Source organism: Coenobita brevimanus, chromosome 82 (assembly GCF_032717465.1).
Source record: "Coenobita brevimanus isolate Jiangsu-jjx chromosome 82, ASM3271746v2, whole genome shotgun sequence".
NCBI classification, from domain to species: domain Eukaryota; kingdom Metazoa; phylum Arthropoda; class Malacostraca; order Decapoda; family Coenobitidae; genus Coenobita; species Coenobita brevimanus.
The window spans coordinates 13,224,783-13,245,323 of record NC_137035.1 but is presented as its reverse complement, the minus strand read 5'-3'; the positions used below and the strand labels follow the sequence as shown (position 1 = coordinate 13,245,323).

The following is a 20,541-nucleotide window of genomic DNA, read 5'->3' as shown; positions in this document are numbered from 1 at the left end:
CATATGTTAGAGTGTATCACAGTACAGTACCATACTATCATGCAGTGAACTTTTTTTTTTTTTTTTTTTTTTACTTCCATGCTCACTTCCTTATTTCTTATCACCTCTTATGGGATTAAGGCTTCTGGTTATAGATAGATAGCAAGTACAGTAACATATTAATTCCAGTGTCCATTAGTTGGATGTTATTCTGAAATAATACCCTTAGTGGTTTGCAAACGGCCATGCCACATTGAGTACACCGCTTCCCATCCGATCAGCGAAGTTAAGCAACGTTGGGTCTGGTTAGTACTTGGATGGGTGACCGCCTGGGAACACCAGATGCTGTTGGCATCCCTACGTGTCAAGTGGGGTTGGTGGAGGATTAGTGCCCCTCCCTGTAAAACAATTAACTCTAAGCCCTTGGCCACCCCATTTGGGATACATGGCGTCTGGCAATGGATGGATGGATGGATGGAATTTCATACACAGTATTGCCAGTGTAAACCATATTTAGAATTTAAATATTCCTTCTTCTTTCATACACCTGCTAAACTTGGATACATCATATTATCATTATTTGATAAATTGTAAAATTATGTTTTCAGAGGTGTTGGTCATCAAACAGTAAAGGAAGTGACATTTGATATACAGTATTCTCAGCAAAAAGCAAATGTCATTAAACCAGCCAACAGCCGAGGATGCCATCTGCTCTACTGCTGTCAAAAGTCTTTCTGGTATGTAAATTTGCTGTCTGTATGCCACATCATTAGTTCAGATGATATATGAAAAAATGTACAATTTCTCAGAAATGACCACATAAATAATTTATTTGTATGTTGATCTCAATTACTGTATATTTATTTCCTGATGTCTAAGGCTTCAGAGGAACCCAGCTTTTAAAAAAGTGGCTGCAGTAGACCAGAGATACTCTTTTATAATGATAAAAACTTACAAAGCAGATTGTGAGGAATCAAGGCTCCAAAGTACAGCAATGAAGAGATCTTGAATTTGGCTGTTTGTTATTTTTTATTTATTTATTTATTTATTTTTTTTTATGGAACAGCCTTGTGGGCTCCTGGCCGTTGGTTCTTTTCTTTTTTTATATTTAAAAAATCAAAACATGTACAGAAATGTATATTTTAAAGTTTTAGATATTGTAGTTTTTTCTTTTTTCTTTTTCTTTTTAAATTAGAAGTACTAGTTTTGGTGATTCTGTTGGAACTGTTTGGTGACATCTTTTTGTAGTAGTGAGTGACCTTACCATGTTATAAATATATACTGTACTTTTAAAACACTATGCCCACAGAAATTCATAAATCTCTGAAGTAATTTTTAAAGTTCCTGTTCACCATCAGCAAACAACATAGCATCTTCTGCACACATCATATCAAAGTTAACATTCTTCACTGTTCAGTATCAGTCCCATCCCTCTCTTCCTACCTAGCCTCACTGATAACCTCTTTCACACACATATTGAACAATCATGGTGACATTACTCCAGCACTGATACTGAACCACATACCCAGACAACCACTACCGTACGTTTACTCCTGCTTTGTCCCCATCATAGAAAAAAAAAACACATCATTCAGCAGCTTTCCATTGATGCAGCACAATAGCTTGTATAATTGCCTACAATCACCTTGTTTATCCTGTCATACAATTTTTCTTGGTTCACCAGTGCCATAAAGTGTGTGCAGTCTTTCTCACATGCACTATTTATCTTTGCAAATATTTGATCCAGACATCCACAGCAATGTCTAAGACCTCCCTGTTTGTCACTCACCACGTAGGGTCAGTGAATTGGGAGCAAATGGCTTTGGAAAACTGGTGGAGTGCTTACAGAGAGTGTTTAGTTGGGAATTCTTTAGTTGTGTATGGTGTAGTGAGGGTGGTATCCATCCATTCATCACCCAACCCATTTTTTGACTCCTCAGGAATGTAAGGGCCTGGTGCTAAGCATCTTATTCTCAACATTAAGCACAAGAGTGACCAGTCGCTCTTCCCTGAATGGGATTTTGTGAGTAAGAAACCCCAAGCACCCCTCATATGTAAGCACTTATGGGCCACATCCAACTGGAGTACCTTAACCCGCTAGACCACCAGGCATCATAAAGAAAATAGAGAGAGAGAGAGATACCAATTGTTGGGTTGGACCAAAACATGTACATTTATATGCTGATGCTGTTCTGATAAAGTTGTTGTTAGACACTCAGCATTCTCTTGATATATGAAAGATGAAGTAGTCTGCTGTAATCATCCTCATAAATTTTACAATGTGGATTTTTTTTTTTTTTTTTTTTTTTTTTTAGAACAGATTTGTTGTACCAAGTATGAGTCTGAAGGGAGATCAGAATCATGCTCTGACCATCCTGCTGTTTTGTATAAAATGAGAAACCAGGGCTTTGTTCACTCCTGCTGATCATGATAGCTTTGCAGGCATATCAGCGAATTGGTGCTTGTTGAGGCAGGGTGAGCAGGAGTGATTACTCCCTTCACACCATCTGTCGTGGAAACAAAAGCAATCATAATACTGGATGCTATGTTTGGTGCTGGGTAACAGTGACTGCTGAATTATAGTACAGTAAATGACAACACCATCATGGACACTGTTGTCTACCTAAGACTACCTCCTACAGAACTTCTGTCATGTCTGAAAGATACTGTGAAATTCTAGTTTTGAGCCTGCACTTGGTGTTGACAATAACCTTATTTTTCTTATCTCTTTTGCTAATATAATGTTTTCATTCTTCTGTAAATTTTTCACAGTTGAAACAAAATATCACCAAGAGAATCTGACTGAACGTTAGTTCCTACTCATGTGAATGAATTTCCACTTGTGGCAAATGTTTCTTTATGTTAAGATGACAGCATTGTTGTCATGGTATCTTTTCACATCCCAACATGATTGCTTTGCTTGCATGTGGACTGATAATGAAACAACCATGATTGCCGAACAGAAGGCAAGCAGTGCATTTACCATTGTTGATGACAGCTTGCCAAGTTAATGTGAATGCAGCCCAGGACAGGATGTGGATGATTAAAATAAGCAAGCATAAACTAAATTCTTGAAATTCTGTATTGGAAGTACAGTAGTAAGTTCTTTGTTTACTCTCAGATCTTGTGAACTAATAACCTAGCTGCAGGCCCAAACAGCCTGTTGTTGTAGCTGCTTTTGCCTTAGACTCATTGGAATATGATTGTGGTGAACTAGACTGAAGTTGCTTTCTCTTGCTAGTCTGCCATCCTCCTGTCAAAGGATAGGAAGGGAGTTATTTGTTCAACCCATATTGTTGCCAGCACATGAAGGCGTATCTCTTAGCAACGTGAAGGGACACTGTATATGGGAATGGCTGCTGATGTCTTCCTCATATTTATATCAACTTAGACACTGGTAAGGGCTAAGGCAATATGGTACCTCTGACGTGTTTTCTCAGAAATATATAATCAGTTCAGTGCAGACATGGTATTGAAATAACTATGCCAGTAGTTGTAAGGTTGTTTTGGGAGATACAACACTGTTAGCCCCATAGTCTCTGTCCTTACACGTGAAGAGACAGCATGTCAACAGGCCAAAACTTCTCCTAGTAAAGTTTATGCCAAGAATTTTTTTTTTTTTTCCAGTTGCGAGTTTAAGTCTTGCATCTGAACAGTTTTTTAAACTTTGTTTCCAAAAGATGATGTGATGTTGCCTTCATGTCTTGTATACTATTATTTTTCCTGTAAGCACTATACTGTAGCTAATGTGTTGAAGAAGTATGGGTGTATGTAATGGATGAGGAAAGAAATGTTAACAGAGTGTACAAAGGTGAAGTTGAAGGGAGGCTAAGGGAAGAAAAACAAGAATGTTGGTGGAAAGTTATCATGGAGGAGTGCAGAAAGGAAGGTGGCGTAATGGAATGACGATATGTTGTGATAGCCTGGATGGTCTATCTATCTAACTATCTATTGCCAAACGCCATAATCCCATACAGGGTGGCCACTTGACTCTGAATTATATATTTGTTTTACAGGGAGGGGCACTAACCCTCCACCAACCTACTTGACACATAAGGAGCACATATGTTTTGGTTATATGGTTACCACACAGCATTGTAAATGGTTTCTTGGCTTACAGGAAACCATTTGGCTTGTCACTCAATGTAAAGCCACCTGTAATGGAAAGAAAAGCAATAGGTATTGACAGAAAAGATGGGAGAAATAGGAAGAGAGGAGGGCAGGCACAGAAAAAGAATGATAAAGGCTAAGGAAGAAGTAGGCAGCACTACATCAAGTGAGTGGATAATGGTCGCCACCACCTACCACTTCTGGTTATTTTGTTTAAGCTGTCTTGCATGAACTTTGGGGTAGGCATCTGGCATTAAAAAGAAGGGTAGATATCCGTGGTAAACACTGAATGTATGGTACTGTAATTCATCCATATGTATCAGGGGTGTGCTCAAAGTAGCACAACTTTTGACATAGCTACAACTGGTACCGGTACTGTGAAATGGGAGAAACTATCATATCAGTTTTTTAGGTGGCTAGCAGTAGAGATTTGTAGCATAAAAGGCAACATAAAAATGAATTACTATAAGGCATAGTTACCTTAGTCTTTATACACAGGCCTGTGAAAATCATCCATTTGGTAAACAAGGGACCATTGAGGAAGGCAAGTTGCAGATAGGCCAGGACAAGGTGCAGTTGGAGTGTGGTGTCACTGGGCTAGTTTGTACTGTACTCTACTTCCTTTCCATTTACTGTACTAGGTAAAAGAATTCAGTGTCTGCAGTGTTGTGTTTCGGTTCTGTGCCTAAAACAGGGTGCCATATCTCCTAATCACTGTGGTCAAGAATCTCATTCATGTTGGTTAACTACATCACCCAGGCACTTAAAATACCCTTAGACTGAACATTGCCACTCATCAGAGCATCCATGTAAGCTAGACTTACCAGTGCAACTTGCATGTCAGCTGCTTCTGAATCTGTTCACCCCAAGTTTACTTGTAGAATGTGGATTCATAATTAGAGGAAAATTCATTTAAGGGAGAAATTTGGCTGTCTTCTGGAGGTTGCTTTATATGCATGGTCAGTTCAGAAAGTATCTGGCTTTAGGCTCTAAAAGAATATATAGCAAATCTGTTGAGCAAGGACACTAATCTCCCTCAAAGTAGGCCCTTTCTGACTTGACGCAGATAGCCCAGCATTCTCTCCAGTACTGCCTGAAACATTATTCAAAGTCAGTTTTCGGTATCTGCTGTGGGTGCTTCGTTGCATTTGTCATGGTCTTTTCTCTCATCTCAAATCGGGAATCCTTCAGCGGAGTTTTGAACATGGGGAATAACCAATAGTCACATGGAGCCATGTATGTTGAGTAGGGAGCCTGCTGGACCTGTGGGATGTTGTGCATGGTCAAAAATTCCTGAATCAGTTGAGAAGAATGGGCAGGGTCATTGTCATGGTGCAGCTTCCAACTTGCTACTTTCCAAAGGTCTGGTCTCTTCTGCCGAACTGAGTCATGAAGATGATGGATAATGTCGAGGTAGTAATGTTTGTAAACAGTCTGACCTGGTGTGTACTGCATTCGTGATACACAGCGCCACGGTAGTAAAAAAAAAAAAAAAAAAAAAAACTGTCAACATGCATTTCACCTTGCTGAGAACCTGTCGTGCTATTTTTGACCGAGGCAACTCTGCACGATTCCATTGGGACGACTGTGCTTTGGTTTCTGGGTTGTATCCACACATCTAAGTTTCATCTCCAGTGATAACAGTCTTCAGAAAGTCAGGATCGTGATTTGCACACTCCAACATGACATGACCAATGTTCATCCAAGAGAAGAGATCATGAATGTGATGAAGCACCTGCAGGAGGTACCGAAAACTGACTGAAAAATGTTTCAGGCAATGGAAGGAATGCTTGGTTACATGTCAAGTCAGAAGGGGCCTACTTGGATGGGGATTAGTGTCCTAGCTCAACAGGTTTGCTATTTATTTTTTAGAGCCTAAAGTCAGATACTTTCTGCACAGATTTCGTACTGTGACAAAAAATGAGGGTAAAATTCACTTGAACATTTGCTCAAAATGAAGATAATTTCTGTCTTTCCTGTGTTGTGAATCATAAACATCTGCACTAAGACTTTGTAACAGTGAAGAGTTTGTAATGGTGCTTGAGCTGTTAGGTATAGTACCAGTGCCATTACCATCTCTAAGAGCTATTAATTGCTTGTGTCTGGTATTCAGATTGGGAGTGGGAAATGTCATAAGCAGATGGACTGGGTGAAACTGGCAGGTTTTAGAGTAAAACCCTCAATTTATTGGCACAAAGGGTGTAGTGTATACCTGAGCACATCCTATATGGTAAGCATCCTTTTCCTTACATCACTTAGCAGGGAAGAGAATTTAAAGTTTTAAATAGTTGGCAAAGTATGCACTTCCTTGCCATTAACCACCTCTGGAATGGTCTTGTGCATCTCAACACAACCATGAAACTGTAGGTGCATAGCATTGTTCACTTATCTGTTGTGTCATCTAGTCCTGCGCCATTGTTGTTTTCCCTGTTCTTGTTTTTCAGAGCCTTTTCTAGGTGGGTTTCTTGGCTTTTTCTTGAGTTAGGACATGCCTGACATTTCAGTCCCCCCGCCCCCCAGGACAGACTGCTTGCCTTTGTTGATGTAGCCCATGTAATATGCTGCCTTATTTGTTTTTGCTGGGATGGTATCCCCTTCAGTGATTTCTTTTCCATTGTAGTTTGTTATTTGTATTTTCTGATTGTTTTAATTTTTTTTTTCTTGTTTTTACTGCTTCTTACCCTTAGAGTTAGTTTTGCTGCTTTCACTTGGGTTTGTGTTTTTCCTTTGGCATAATTTTCAATAGACTGTCTGCTGTGGGACGTACCAAGTGAAGGAAGAACTGCTTTCTCACAAATCCCTTTAATTAGGGATACATCACACTAGGTTGTTTCTGGTGACTTGACTCACCCCTTGGCCTGACAGAGTTAGGCAAGAAACTATGCTTTGAGTTTTTTTCCCTTAGGTGGATCATGTCAGGAGACAACACCATGCCTGGCACGCTATGGGCTTATGGCACAGGTCACCACAAGGTGTCACATACCATCCTGTCTGCAGCTGCCGGAAGCTTTCTTTCATTTCTTTTTTAATCCTTGGCTTGATGTAGTGCTGCTCTCCGGTGTCCACCCTTTCCTCTCTTCCATCTTTCTTTCCTTCCATCCTTGTCTGTCTTTCTTTCCTTTATTCTTTCCTCGTCCTTCTGCCTACAGGTGACTTTACACTCCCTCTTTCGTCTTTCTTTCTGTCATTATTTTTTCCTTCTGCCTGTGGGTGACTCTACATTCTGTGACAAGCCAGATGGTTTTCCTGTACACCAGGAAACCATGTGCTATGCTGGGTGGTAACCATATAACCAAATTATGGTGCCAGGTGGCTTCTTAGGTAATTACGGTGCTCCAGTTGGATTGAGCCAGTGAAGGTTGATATCCAAGGGATGGTTGGGGTTTATTGCTCACCTACTGTCACTCAGGGATGAGTGAGGCTGGTCACTCTCACCTTAAATGTCAGGACCAACTTGCATAGCCCCGGGCTCCTACACTCCTCATGGGGCAACTTAGGATTGGATGATGGATGGATGGATGGAGATGTGCTCAGCATTTTGGTGTCTAGGTTGAATGCAGTGCCAATTATGAGGAATGCAGCATCATGTATGGTGCATCACTGACACCTCACTCTGCTCTCAACTCTTATGATGCGTCTCATCTTTACAAACATGCCAGGTGCTTTCCTTCACTTGTTGAATTCTAGAGCTGTGTTCAGCTTTTTGGCTCCTTTTGGCAGATCGCAGTGTCACTTCTGTAGAGGGTATTGTCACACATGCTACATTATGGTCACCTCACTCTGGCCATGATGTATCTCAGCGTGACAGGAGTTCCCACAAGGATCTTAAGCAGAGGACAGAATGAGGGAGCTTGGGTGGTAACATTTAACAAAATCTCCTCTAGAAAGAGAGAGGTAGGATGTGTAGGCAGGAGGGTAGACTAAAATGGGCCCTAAGATTATAAAAAGGCATTAAATCTGATGATCTAAAAAGTGGAGGATTTTATCATAGTATCCACCAGTTTACTGTACAATCAGTTTTCACTTGTAAAGCTGAGACCCAGTTGGTGGAGGAGGTTCACAGCCAAAGGATCAAGAGTTCCTAGAAACCATTGTAATAAAGCAGTATGCATTTCTGCATAATACAGAAGTACCTTAAATTAGCAGAAGATGGTTTAGTAAAATTGAGATGTCACACACTACTTTTTATTAGACCAGCATAATTAGCTCCAGTCATCATAGGTACAAAAAGGTGTCCCAGAATAGTGCAGTTTAGTCTACATTGTCCATGTGTTGCCATGGTTCACAGACTCCCTCCATATGTATGTACAAATTGAGACTTGTCACACAAGTTTCCTCTTCATATTTTCTGGAATTTTATACTGTATTCTTTAATCAGATTAATTGATATTTGACATATTCTTACATGTGTGAGATGGTGTTTTGAGAAGTTATTATTTAGTACTGTATTTACCATATATGATTTTTTTTCCAGGAGCTCCTAGATGTCCAGCATTTGCTAAAGCAAGTAATGTAACTATAATGCTTGCTGGTGAGCATCTTTATCCAATGGGGTTATAGTGGTTTTTTTTTTTTTTTTTTTTTTTTTTTTTTTTTTTTTTTACAGGGAAGATGAGTTTTAGAGGTAATTTTCCATAATTGTAAATAGAAAGTTACAGAGAAGATGAGTTTTTAAAGTCACTTCTCATATTTGTATGTAAAATAATGCATGTTAACCTCTTATTCACTATGGCTACATGGTTGGCTTTACTAGCTATGAAGCTGATGGCCCAATAGCACCAGTGTTCAAATCCTGGTGTGAGCAGCTGGTGCCACTCAACACAGGTGTCCATTCACCTATTGTGGGTTGGTAGGTAAGATAATAACCTGGGGAAGATAATTGTGGTAACCTGAATAGTACAGTGGCCTTGTATCCCATAATAATAGGTGAATAACAGGTCACAGGCTCAGAGGCACAAGTTACAAAGCTTTAGAACTGCAGCCAAGTTCCTCATTGCAAATACTCCCACTTACTGTAGCTACATAATGTAAGAAGTTGCAAGTCTGCAGAGATATTGATGGTGTAGTACCTCCCAGTGTTGATGTTATCCAGTCACTCAACCTATATGTAGCTAGCTTATTGTTTACAGTATTATGTTTGCATTATGTCAGTGGTCTTACTGCATTGAGTGTATAGTTTCTTGTTAAATCAGCCAAGTTAAGTAGTGTTGGATATGGTTAATGCATTGCTGTACTTGTATTGGTGTCTGCTTGGAAGTTTGGGAACAACAGATACTGTTGGCATCCCTGTATGCCCCTGATAGTGTAATACAGGATTGAATGATGAATTCTTGCAATTGCCAGAAGGTTTATATCCAGGTTAGGGGAGACCTAGAGTATTAAAGTACTGTATTTAGAAACCATTTCCATTAACTATTATGGGGGTTTGGAGTTCTCTAAGCAAAATTAAATCCCCTGATGTGAGGTTCATTGTAATAATAAAAAATTGTGGCATTACTCACTGTTAATTTCAGGAGTAGGATGATATTTTAAAATTATGCTACTGTGGTCAGATTTCTTAAGCTCAGGGGAGACCTTTTGTAACAGAGAACTTAGTTATTCATTAGTTCATCAACTATTCCAGTGTTGCCCCATGAGGAGTGTAGGAGCCCAGGGCTAGGCACATTGGTCCTGACATTGAAGATGAGAGTGACCACTCTCACTCATCCCTGACTGGCATTACATGAGTAATAAACCCCAACCACCCCTTGGATATTATTTCAGATAAACATTATCAGTACAGAAATAATGAGTTCTTTCATTTAAAAAATAAAATAATCTTCGTATTGCAAGTATGGTGATTGAGAGATCATACATTCAACATTACAGAAGTATGGCACATAGCCATCAAAGGGGAATCATCTACAAGACACGTTCAACAGTGCATTCCCTCAGGGACTCTTGCTTATAGCTGACTAATATGTCATATTTAATTTTTTTTTCTGGTCAGGACTATGACTGAGAGATCATTAAACCCTTCACTGTTGTAACGTATCATTTTAGTTTATTCTTACAACCTCCAGGTGATTTTATAGTTTGGAATTATGTCTAGCGGTGATGAAGGGATAAATGAAGACTGTATGTAACCTCCCCACCAGATTGAAATCACCCCTAAGTGGATTCTTTTAAATGGATTTTTGTATTGTGTACTGATGCAGTACCATGAGTCATTCCCTTTCATGTGAAGGTGATCCTTGACATTCAGAATACAGTGCAGTTTCCCAAATCCAAAATTGTTAGGATCAGGAGGCTTTGGATTTTTTCCCCCCAGTAAACTGGAACCCTTTTATCTCTACCATCAGTCATATGTACTGAATTGACATCCACCTACTTGGCATTACCCTCAGCATTCACTGTATTCATGCTAATACAGTGGTGTTGCATCTGACGTTTCTTTACTACTAACCACCTTTAAAGTGGTACACACTAAAAAAAAAATCAGTAAATAAATTAGTTTAATACAAGACATTAACAAAATCCAAGATTTTTTTTTTTTTTTGGGGGGGGGGAGGGGGGGAGTCCATTAGTCCCATAAGTCCAGGGAGAGGTGCTGCAGCGACTGAGGACACGCATTGGCCAGGAGAGGTGCAGCGGCCAATCAAAACATTCATTTGCATGTGATGTCATCAAGTCAGTCTTCCTGTGCTGTCTGGCACACCATAATAGCATGTTGGTATATACTGCAGGAGAGCTCCCATTAATAAATGATGAAAGTTTTGACAAGGACTATCTTTCATAATTGTGTAATCCATTTATGACACCCAAATTCCGTAGAAATAGCATTTATGTTACTGTACTAAAGTGCACCAAGTTAGGTTTGTTGATGTTTGCAGTGGCATCCTGCAGAGGACAATTGATTGATTTGGATCAAAAATTCATTAGACCCAGATCATTCTGTTTTCTAAAGTTAGGTTAAATTAAGCTAGGTTACATTAAATTATGTTAGTTCATATTAGATTTGGTTTGTAGGGATGAGCAATTAATGACAGATTGACTAAGAAGGTGAATCAGCCTCCATTTCTGACGTGGCAGGTGACCACTTGCGATGTTAAACTGATAAGTTGTCAGGCTGATAGACAGATTGACTATGAAGGTGAATCAGCCTCCATTTCTGACATGGCGGGTGACCACTTGCAATGTTAAACTGATATGTTGTCAGGCTGATGGATTCAAAAGTATCTGTATGGATTTCTGCAACTTTTTAAATTTACCACAGTGATACTTAGTATTGTGACAAAAATGCAAATGCAAATTCTGTGCATAAGGACTCTCCTGCAGTTTCACCATATGTTGGACATTTTTTTTTCCTACCTGCTCTAATTTCTCATGCCATACAATAATCTCATGGTGTTACAATATATATATGTTAAACTGCAGTTTTCTATGTTTGCCTATTACTGTTTACAACATTCTGGTGATTTTTTTTGCCATGAATTAGTCTTGTCTCATCTAAATAATTTTCCCCATAAGGTTTATTATTTGTTCAGTGTGGAGTTAGTCCAGTATGGCAATGATGTGTGATCCGATTACCATACTGGATAAAAGGTCACTGTATTTCACTTTCCCACAATAATACAGTAATTTGGATGGTTCATGGGGTAAAACTCGAGTATATATATATATATATATATATATATATATATATATATATGAATATACATATACATATATATATATATATATATATGCATATACATATACATATATATACCCCCTGGGGGTAGGGGGGTTTTCAAGAATACTCCCCCAGTATCCCTGCTTGTCGTAAAAGGCGACTAAAAGGGTTGGCGGAGGGTTAGTGCCCCTCCCCGGAAAACAACTAACTAAAAAAACAAACAAGAAGCCTCAGACAAGGACTGACCAAACGATGACGACCCAGGACCGGACAAAGGACTTGGTAATGAGTACATGGAATGTAAGAGGAGCAAATGATGAGGTGAAAGAGAGATTGTCCAGGTGCTTGAGGGTGCGAAAGTGGATGTATGTGGAATAACTGAAACAAAATGCAGAGGAGAAAGTGTGAGAGAATGGGAGTATGGATGGGGTATATGTGCAGGAGTAGATGAGAATGAGAGGGCAAAGGAAGGAGTGTGTATAGTTGTGAGTAAAAGATGGAAGAAGAGCATAAGACAGTATGGATCAGTTGGGTCAAGGATTGTGTGGGTAAAGTTGAAAGTTGGAATACAAATGTGGGCGATTGTGTGTGTGTATGCGCCAACGCAAGATCGTGCTAGAAGAGTGAGAGAAGAGTTCTGGACAAATGTGGAAGTGTGCATGGAAAAGTTTGGAAGGAATAAGAGAGTGTTTTTGATTGGTGATATGAATGGTAAAGTTCGTAATGTGAAGGTGGATGGAATAGTTGGTGAGTGGGGTATGCCTGCTGAGATAGATGAGAATGGGAGTGCGTTAGTGGACATTTGTGCTGGGAGGGGGTTGGTGATAGCCAATACCCTCTTCAGGCATAAAATGATCCACAGGTATACATGGCAGGTGATGAGAAGGGTGGGTGGTGAACTGAATGAAAGGAAGGCAATGATTGATTATGTGTGTGTGGATGAAAGGATGCGAAGATGTGTAAAGGATGCAAGAGTGTATAGAGGTTGGGGGAGTGGACTCTCTGACCACTACTTGGTGGTGGCCAGAATTAGGATGCAAGTAAGATGGAGGAATAGAAGAAGGGAAAGACGAGAGGAAGGAGTAGTTGCAAGGAGAGTGGAAAGGTTACAAGAGGATGAGAAAAAGGCAGAGTATAAGAGAGAAGTGGAGGAACGATTGGGCAATTATGAATTGGAGCAGATGGGAGACGTGGAAAGTGTGTGTAAGATATTTACAGAAGAAATATGTGAAGCATGTGATGTGGTGTGTGGAAGGAAGAGAAGACAGAGGGTGGTGCAAGGAACAGCGTGGTGGACTGAAGAGGTGAAACAGGCTGTGGCACAAAAGAAGAAAGCATACAATGAATGGATGAGAAATAGGGGCGTGGAAGAAGTTGAGAGGCGGAAGAGAGAGTTATATGTGGAAAGAAAGAGAGAGGTGAAAAGATTAGTAAGAGAGAGTAAGAAGAGAGTGGATGAGGAATTTGGAAGGAATTTGAGTGTAAAGTGGAGGGACTGTAAGAAAATGTTCTGGAGAGAAGTGAAAAGAGTAAGACAGGGTGGAAGTGAAGTTAGGAGGGGAGTGAAAGATAAAAATGGTAGATTACTAGTGGAGAAGGGAGAAAAAGTGAGCAGATGGAGAGAACACTTTAAGGAATTGTTGAACGTAGAGGATGGAAGTAATGCGAGTATAAGTGGCTGGGGAATGGCTGGGAGAAGGAGGGAGGTGAGAAGACAGGAAGAAATCAGTAGGATAGAAGTTGTGGAAGCAATGAAGAAAGTTAAATTGGGGAAAGCCCCAGGAATTGATGGAGTGTGTGGTGAAATGCTGAAGCATGGGGGAGAGATAGTAGTAGAATGGATGTGGAAGATGTGCAGATTGGCCTGGGAGGAAGGTAGAGTCCCGGAGGATTGGAAGTCAGGTATAATTATTCCCTTGTACAAAGGAAAAGGGGAAAAAGAAGTGTGTGGTAATCATAGGGGCATTTGTCTTCTTAGTATAATAGGAAAAGTGTATGGTAGGATACTTATAGACAGAGTTTGAGAAAGAACAGAGAAATTAGTTGGAGAAGAACAGGGAGGCTTTAGGAAGGGAAGAGGTTGCGTAGATCAGATATTCATTCTTAGATCTTTAGTGGAAAAGTTTCTAGAGAAGGGAAAGAAGTTGTATGCAGCTTTCATGGATTTGGAGAAAGCAAATGACAGGGTGGATAGACAAGGATTGTGGAAAGTGTTACGAATATGTGGAGTAGATGGGAAGTTGTTGAATGCTGTGAAGAGTATGTACAATGGTGCGAAGGCTGCAGTGCGTGTGGATGGTGAACTAAGTGAATTTTTCTCTTTGAAAGTTGGTTTGAAACAGGGATGTGTCATGTCTCCATGGTTGTTCAATCTGTACATGGATGGGGTAATAAAAGAGGTACAAGGTAGGGTAGTGGATGTTGGAGTGGCCCTGGTGAATGATGATAGTGTTTGGAAACTCCCTGTACTGTTGTTTGCAGATGATACTGTGTTGTTGAGTGAAGACGAAGGGGAGCTGCAAGGCTTGGTGGATGAGTTTGAGAGAGTGTGTAAGAAACGGAGCCTAAAGGTGAATGTAGGGAAGAGTAAAGTGATGGTCTTTGAGAGAGGTTCGTTGAGAGATTCCCTGCACATATAGTGCAGGCCGGGCCATACATTAGTCCGATCAGTGGTGTATGGGCTGATTTAAAAAAGAGTAAATGGGGAGAACAGGACCTGGGGAATGCCCAGCACACACGTCCCATCTCCTGATTGGCTTTGTGGTGTGTGTGTTGAGAGAGGTGAAATTAGTGAATGTACAGCGAGGTTGGATGGTGAGGAATTGGAAAATGTGAGTGCGTTTAAGTATTTGGGTAGTGTGATGAGCAAGGATGGAGGTTTGGAGGGTGAAGTGCTTGAAAGGGTACAGCAGGGAAGAAAGGTTGCTGGTTCCTTGAAAGCAGTGATAAGAAACAGGGAAGTGAGCATGGAAGTTAAAAAGTTACTACATGACAGTATTGTGATACCAACTCTAACGTACGGAAGTGAAGCTTGGACATTGTTGGAAGGATACAAGTCAAGAGTGAGAGCAGTGGAAATGAGTTATTTAAGAGGAGCCTGTGGAGTCACGTGGAGAGACAGGCTGACGAATGAGGATATAAAGGAACGTTGTGGTGTGGATGTGGATGTGATAGGAAGCGTTATGAGGAACACACTGAGGTGGTTTGGCCATGTGGAGAGGATGGAGGGTGAAAGACTGACGAAGAGAGTGTATGTGAGTGAGGTGGAGGGGGGGAAGAGGGAGGGGGAGGCCGAGGATGAGATGGAGGGATGGGGTGGAGAGGTATATGAGAGAGGGGGGTGTGAGTTGGGAGCGGGGCAGTGAAATGGCGGGGGACAGGGCGACTTGGAGGCGATTTGTTTGTGGCCACCCCAAACGGGATTGAGGCGTCTGGCAATAGATAGATAGATAGATATATATATATATACAGTAGAAGTCCGCATTTTCGGCATGTATGGGACCAGGCAAGTGCCGAAATATCAAAATTGCCGAATTATCGAAAACCCTACCTACTCAGTACCTTATATGTTTCGGTGAACACTATCATCATTACTCACATCATTACAAATGTGTTTGGAGAGAGTACTGTATACTGTTTGATACTGTACAATACTGTAATGAATACAGTACTATACATGAATATGAAAAATAAAGAAATTAGTGAACATACTGTATATAAATGTAATGGTACAGTAGGCCTACAAGTTCACATGCACTTACCTAAACTTATAGTAGGTTTCTTATTTACATATGTACAATAGAAGGGGTTGATTGGAGTCTGCTACCGCTGGAAGAAGTCCCCAGCAGTAGAGGGTCCTGCAACAGGCTCTAAGGACTTTTCTCCCTGTTGCTGCGGCAGTAGAGCTTGAGGTTCAGAGACTGCTGTTGGTGATGGAGAGGAGGGAGCAGAGGAGCTTACGTTAAACTCATCCATAATCTGTTTCCTACTCATGCCAGCCTCTAATTTTTTCAACAGCTCAATTTTCCGAGCAATAGTCAACATCTTATGTGTACGCTTCTTGCTAACACCAGTTAACTTTCCACACGTGGAGGCCATTTTCAAAGCACGCAGAAGATGTTTATACTGTTCACAACACACGGCTGGTCCACTCAGGTGTTACAAAGCTCCTGTCTGATGTTACGGTGCTTACAGCACACTCGAATAGTAATTTCAGAGGTATTTCGGTACGAAGTTCACAAAGCACACAGAAGAATCAAGAGAAGTCGGCAGCAGCACGGCAACAACTCGGAAGAATGGCGGAAGAATGGTGAAACAGATTCTCTTTCCCATGCTAGACTCACTACATGTTTGTCCTCTCTTTATGCTATAGGAGAAAGAGCTAGCCTCTGAGCTTCATGGCAATGGTAGACTCGTTCCATCACTTTCACTATCTCACTCACTAAGGCGGGTAAAGGTGGGTAGCTAGCTGGCGAGCCTCATGGAGAATTTCAAGACTGACGAAAAAAATCGGAGAATCTGCCGAACGATCGGAGATTTTCGTAAATGGGACTATTTCTCAAAACTGCCGAAATGTCAGATTTGCCGGGGATTTGGATGCCGAAATATTGGACTTTTACTGTACGTATATATATATATATATATATATATATATATATATATATATATATACATATATATATATGTGTATATATATATGTATATACATATACCGGTATATATATAAGTAATCCCCATAATATCCGGACATCCCCAATTACCGGACATTTTCGTCCCAGGATCCAATATTCCCAAAATGGGCCAAAAAAAAAAAAAAAAACACACAGCTGGCGTGAGCCAGCTGTGTTTTGGTGCGTCGTTCCGCCAACATCTCCGGGTCGGTCAGGATCACTTGATGGTCGTGATCGTCAGCTTTTACCCTCCCGGAAGGGAGCTGAGAGCTCATATAGTCCGATCTAAGGGCAAGGCTGTGACCTTCACACACGCACACACCCGTCCCCTTGCTCAAGGGGGATAGTAACCACCCACTTCGTCAGTGAAACTTTTCGCAACCTGAGCGAGGCGCGAACTCCCGTCCACCAGTTGGCAAGCGGGAACGTTACCACTGCACCAGCGAGCGCCCCTGCATCCTCCCCACTTACTGCCCGTCTCTCGTTGTGTGTGCACGCTCGTTGTCATGGCCACCCACGTGCTCGCTTTTGTGGTGGTGCCTTACCTGCTGCAGGCTCTCCTGCTGCTCTCGTGCCTCTTCTTCATGTGTGTGATGATGGCCCTGCCGCCTGAGAAGAGGAAGAGAGTGGTTTTGACTCTGGAGAAGAAGAGGGAGATATTGGACAAGGTAGATGCGGGATGATCTTCCTCACGCATCTTTCATGAATTCAACCTGGCCCAATCTACTTTGTTTGATATCAAGAGATCCCAAGACAAACTCATGCAGTTCACGGCTGACTTCTCGTTGAAAAGCAAATGCAACATGGAGAGGAAGGTGATGTTTACTCCCAAGTATGCAAAGTCGACCGCTCCACGTTGATTTGGTATCAACAGCAATGTGCTGCTGGTGTGATGGTGCGTGGCATGGAGCTGAAGGCTGCTGCTGAGAAGTTAGCAATGCTTCACAACGCCCTAGACTTCAAGGCATCTGAAGGATGGCTCTTCGCGTTCAAGTTTCGACATGGCCTTACCAACCGTAAGTCTCATGGCGAAGCTTTGGACGCCAACGAGGATGGAGTAGATGAGTTTCAGCACAAGGTGAAGCACTTCATCAACAGGGAGGGCCTCACTCTCGGTCAAGTCTACAACGCTGACGAAACTGGCTTATTCTATCGCTCTTTGCCTACGAACACTGTAGCCGAGGAGACGGAGAAGCGTGTACCTGGCCGCAAGCTCTACAAGCAACGGATATCTGCTTTGTGTTGTGCCAATGCTAACGGCATGCACTGGCTCAAGCCCGTTATTGTTGGCCGTGCAAAGCAGCCTCGATGTCTTCGTGGGGTGATGGATGTCCTTCCTATCGTCTGTCTGGTACCATTCCTTGAAGGCATGGTTCACTGCCCAGATCTTCAAAGACTGGTTCCACCGCCATTTCGTCAAGGAGGCCATCCATTACCAGACAGAGAAACTGGGAATCCCATGCGACCAGGTAAAGGCCCTCCTTCTCCTCGACAATACACCTGCTCACCCATGCGACAATGACTTGGTGACCGAGAATGGCCGCATTAGGTGCATGTTTCTGCCACCTAATACTACTGCACTCATCCAACCGATGGACCAAGGAGTGATCGTGGCAACGAAGAGGCTGTACTGACGGAAGTTCCTGGACGAGGTGATGGTTGTTCTCGAGGACAAGGACGAGCGCAGGGAGGGATGGGACACTCTAGGCCAGCGGAATTTGGAAAACCTTCGCCGCTACAACATTAAGTCTGCCATCTACAACTGGGCCAGTGCATGGAAGGAAATCCCTGTCAAGATTCTAGAAAATGGTTGGTCTCGTCTGCTTCTTGGAACGGATGTGGAGCACGATTTCCTAGGTTTTGACGTGGATGACTTCCATGCACGTCTACGTGCGCATGGGGACGATGTTGATGTGGACGAAGTGCGTGAGTGGTTGGATGACGATGAGGGCGGTCCTGGGTATCAGAGATTGTCTGATATCGAGATCACATTTTCAGTTGCAGGTTGAAGATTCCGACGAGGACAGCGACGATGATGCGGACTCCTCTCAGCGTGACACTACTCCAGCCATCCCCAAGCTGAGTCGTTCTGGACTACCTGGAGCACCCGGACTGCAACAGGGAGATGGGGCCCTTTGGACTTGTGGAGGAAGTGCACGCTTTCAGGGATCATACCGCGGGGTGTCACTTTTGTGATTCTGTGTTATTTTGAATTATCCCGGGCTTTCAAGTGGTGGCTTGTATCATCTATCAGTACTGCCAGTGTCCAACACTAGTCAGCACTCCAAATCTCATCTGTACTCCCATCCATTGTTGACATTTTAGCGATTTTCCCCCCTTCCTGACTCCCCTCCTTACCTGGCCTCCATTACCCTGTCCTCTCACCTCCCAGGCCGCGCTGCGCTAAGCAAATCTCCCCCGGATTTTTCCACAGATTTCATCCATTGAAATAAGCCCTATGCCCTATACTTATACAAAATAATATATACCAAAAAAAAATAAGGTAAGTGATAGTGTTATACACCAGGAATTGGCAAATTATCACCTGACAACACCTCACGTGCATTCATTCGCTACATTACCACGGTAATTTCCCCTTTGAATTATGCCTTGTAATCTATGTCTGTAATAAAAATATATATCAGAAAGGAAGGGAGAAGCCTAAGTGACATTTACATTCACCTGGAACTACCTATTTCTTTATGTATTGCCGAGATTTTCTATCAATAATTTATTAGCATGTAAGTTAGCAGCTGTCAGCCTCAGTGTCATTGTCAACCCTTGCCTTCTCAGGTAAGCCGTGGCATTTAGTTCCTTGTCCTCCGCTGTGGTCAAAACATGTCGCACTCGCGCCCCGCCATTTCTGCCGCTTCTGCGCCCATTGCAAATGGCCCTATGACCTCTACACCCATAAAAAGTCGTGAGGGAAGCAGGTAAGGACTAAGTGACTCTGCAGTGGCACGTGAACTAGCAGAATTGTCTATGGTGATGATGGATAGTGATTTTGACCCTTCGGGTGAATCGTGTGATGAGCCGGGTGAGGAAATCGTGCCAGAAAGTGCTAGTACGAGTGCTTCAGTGTCGGAAGTTATCCCTAGCTCCAAGGGAAAGGAGCTGTTAGTGCAGCAAGGGAAGGAATTTGGGAAGAGAGTGAAAAGGCGGCATGTTAGCCCCAGAATAATGGCCCCGCGTGACCCAGCCCGCCATGAGTCCCAAGTTGATTCACCTCCCCGTTCCCCAAGCCCCACTTCACTCATTTCTTCCTCTTCGTCTGCTGAATTATCTCCGGAGTCTTCATCGTCGGAGTCACCACCAGCATCAACAGTGAAGGCAGGCCGTAGAGGAAGAGGTAAATCCCGGACAAGTAAAAGTAGAGTTGGTACTAGAGTAAGGGCTGCTAGTGCTGTACGGCAACTCAGGGTCAGTGCAAGTGACCTTGAACGGGGTAAATCTGCCTCACAGCCACCCACCACCCTCACCCACCCTAAACCGCCACGACAGGGAATCCTGGACGCCTTCGCGTGGACGGAAGGGTCCGATTTTTTGCCAGAAAATTTAGTTTTTGATGAGAGCTCCTCAGGAGTACAGCCTGCCTTCACTCTTGACGGTAATGCTGAGTGTGTGGACTTCCTTTTGGCCTTCCTAGATGACGAAGTCATGCAGCACATATGTGATGAGACCAACAGGTATGAATCACAACATGCTGCAAGTGGTACAGGTGCAGCCAAGATGCAACAGTGGTCCATGCTGGGAGTGCAGGAGCTGTATGTGTTCTTTGCCCTCATGCTTCTCATGCCACACTCAAAGAAGCATGAGCTGGAAGAATACTGGTCCATGGACCTCTTACTACCCTCACCCACCTTCAATAAGTGCATGGCCAGAGATCGCTTCCGGAACATCATGGGAAACCTGCACTTTGCCGACAACGATGTACCTTCCCAAACCGACCCACTCTGGAAGATCCGGGAGATTCTGAGCAGAATGAAGTTTATGTCATTCTTCCACCCCTTTCAGGAGGTTGTCATTGACGAATCCTTGGTTTTGTTCAGAGGATGTCTTCGGTTTGTACAGTACATTCCAAGCAAACGCCATCGCTTTGGAATCAAGTTCTTTGTACTGTGCGACTGT

At 42.4% G+C, this 20,541-nt stretch overlaps 1 non-coding gene across 1 annotated transcript; it reads left to right on the top strand.

Annotated features, from left to right (window-relative positions):
- The first annotated feature begins 214 nt into the window (after positions 1–214).
- Positions 215–333, top strand: LOC145409710 (5S ribosomal RNA). Its single transcript, XR_013899157.1, has one exon. It is a non-coding gene; the product is annotated as a 5S ribosomal RNA (ribosomal RNA).
- Positions 334–20,541: the final 20,208 nt, after the last annotated feature.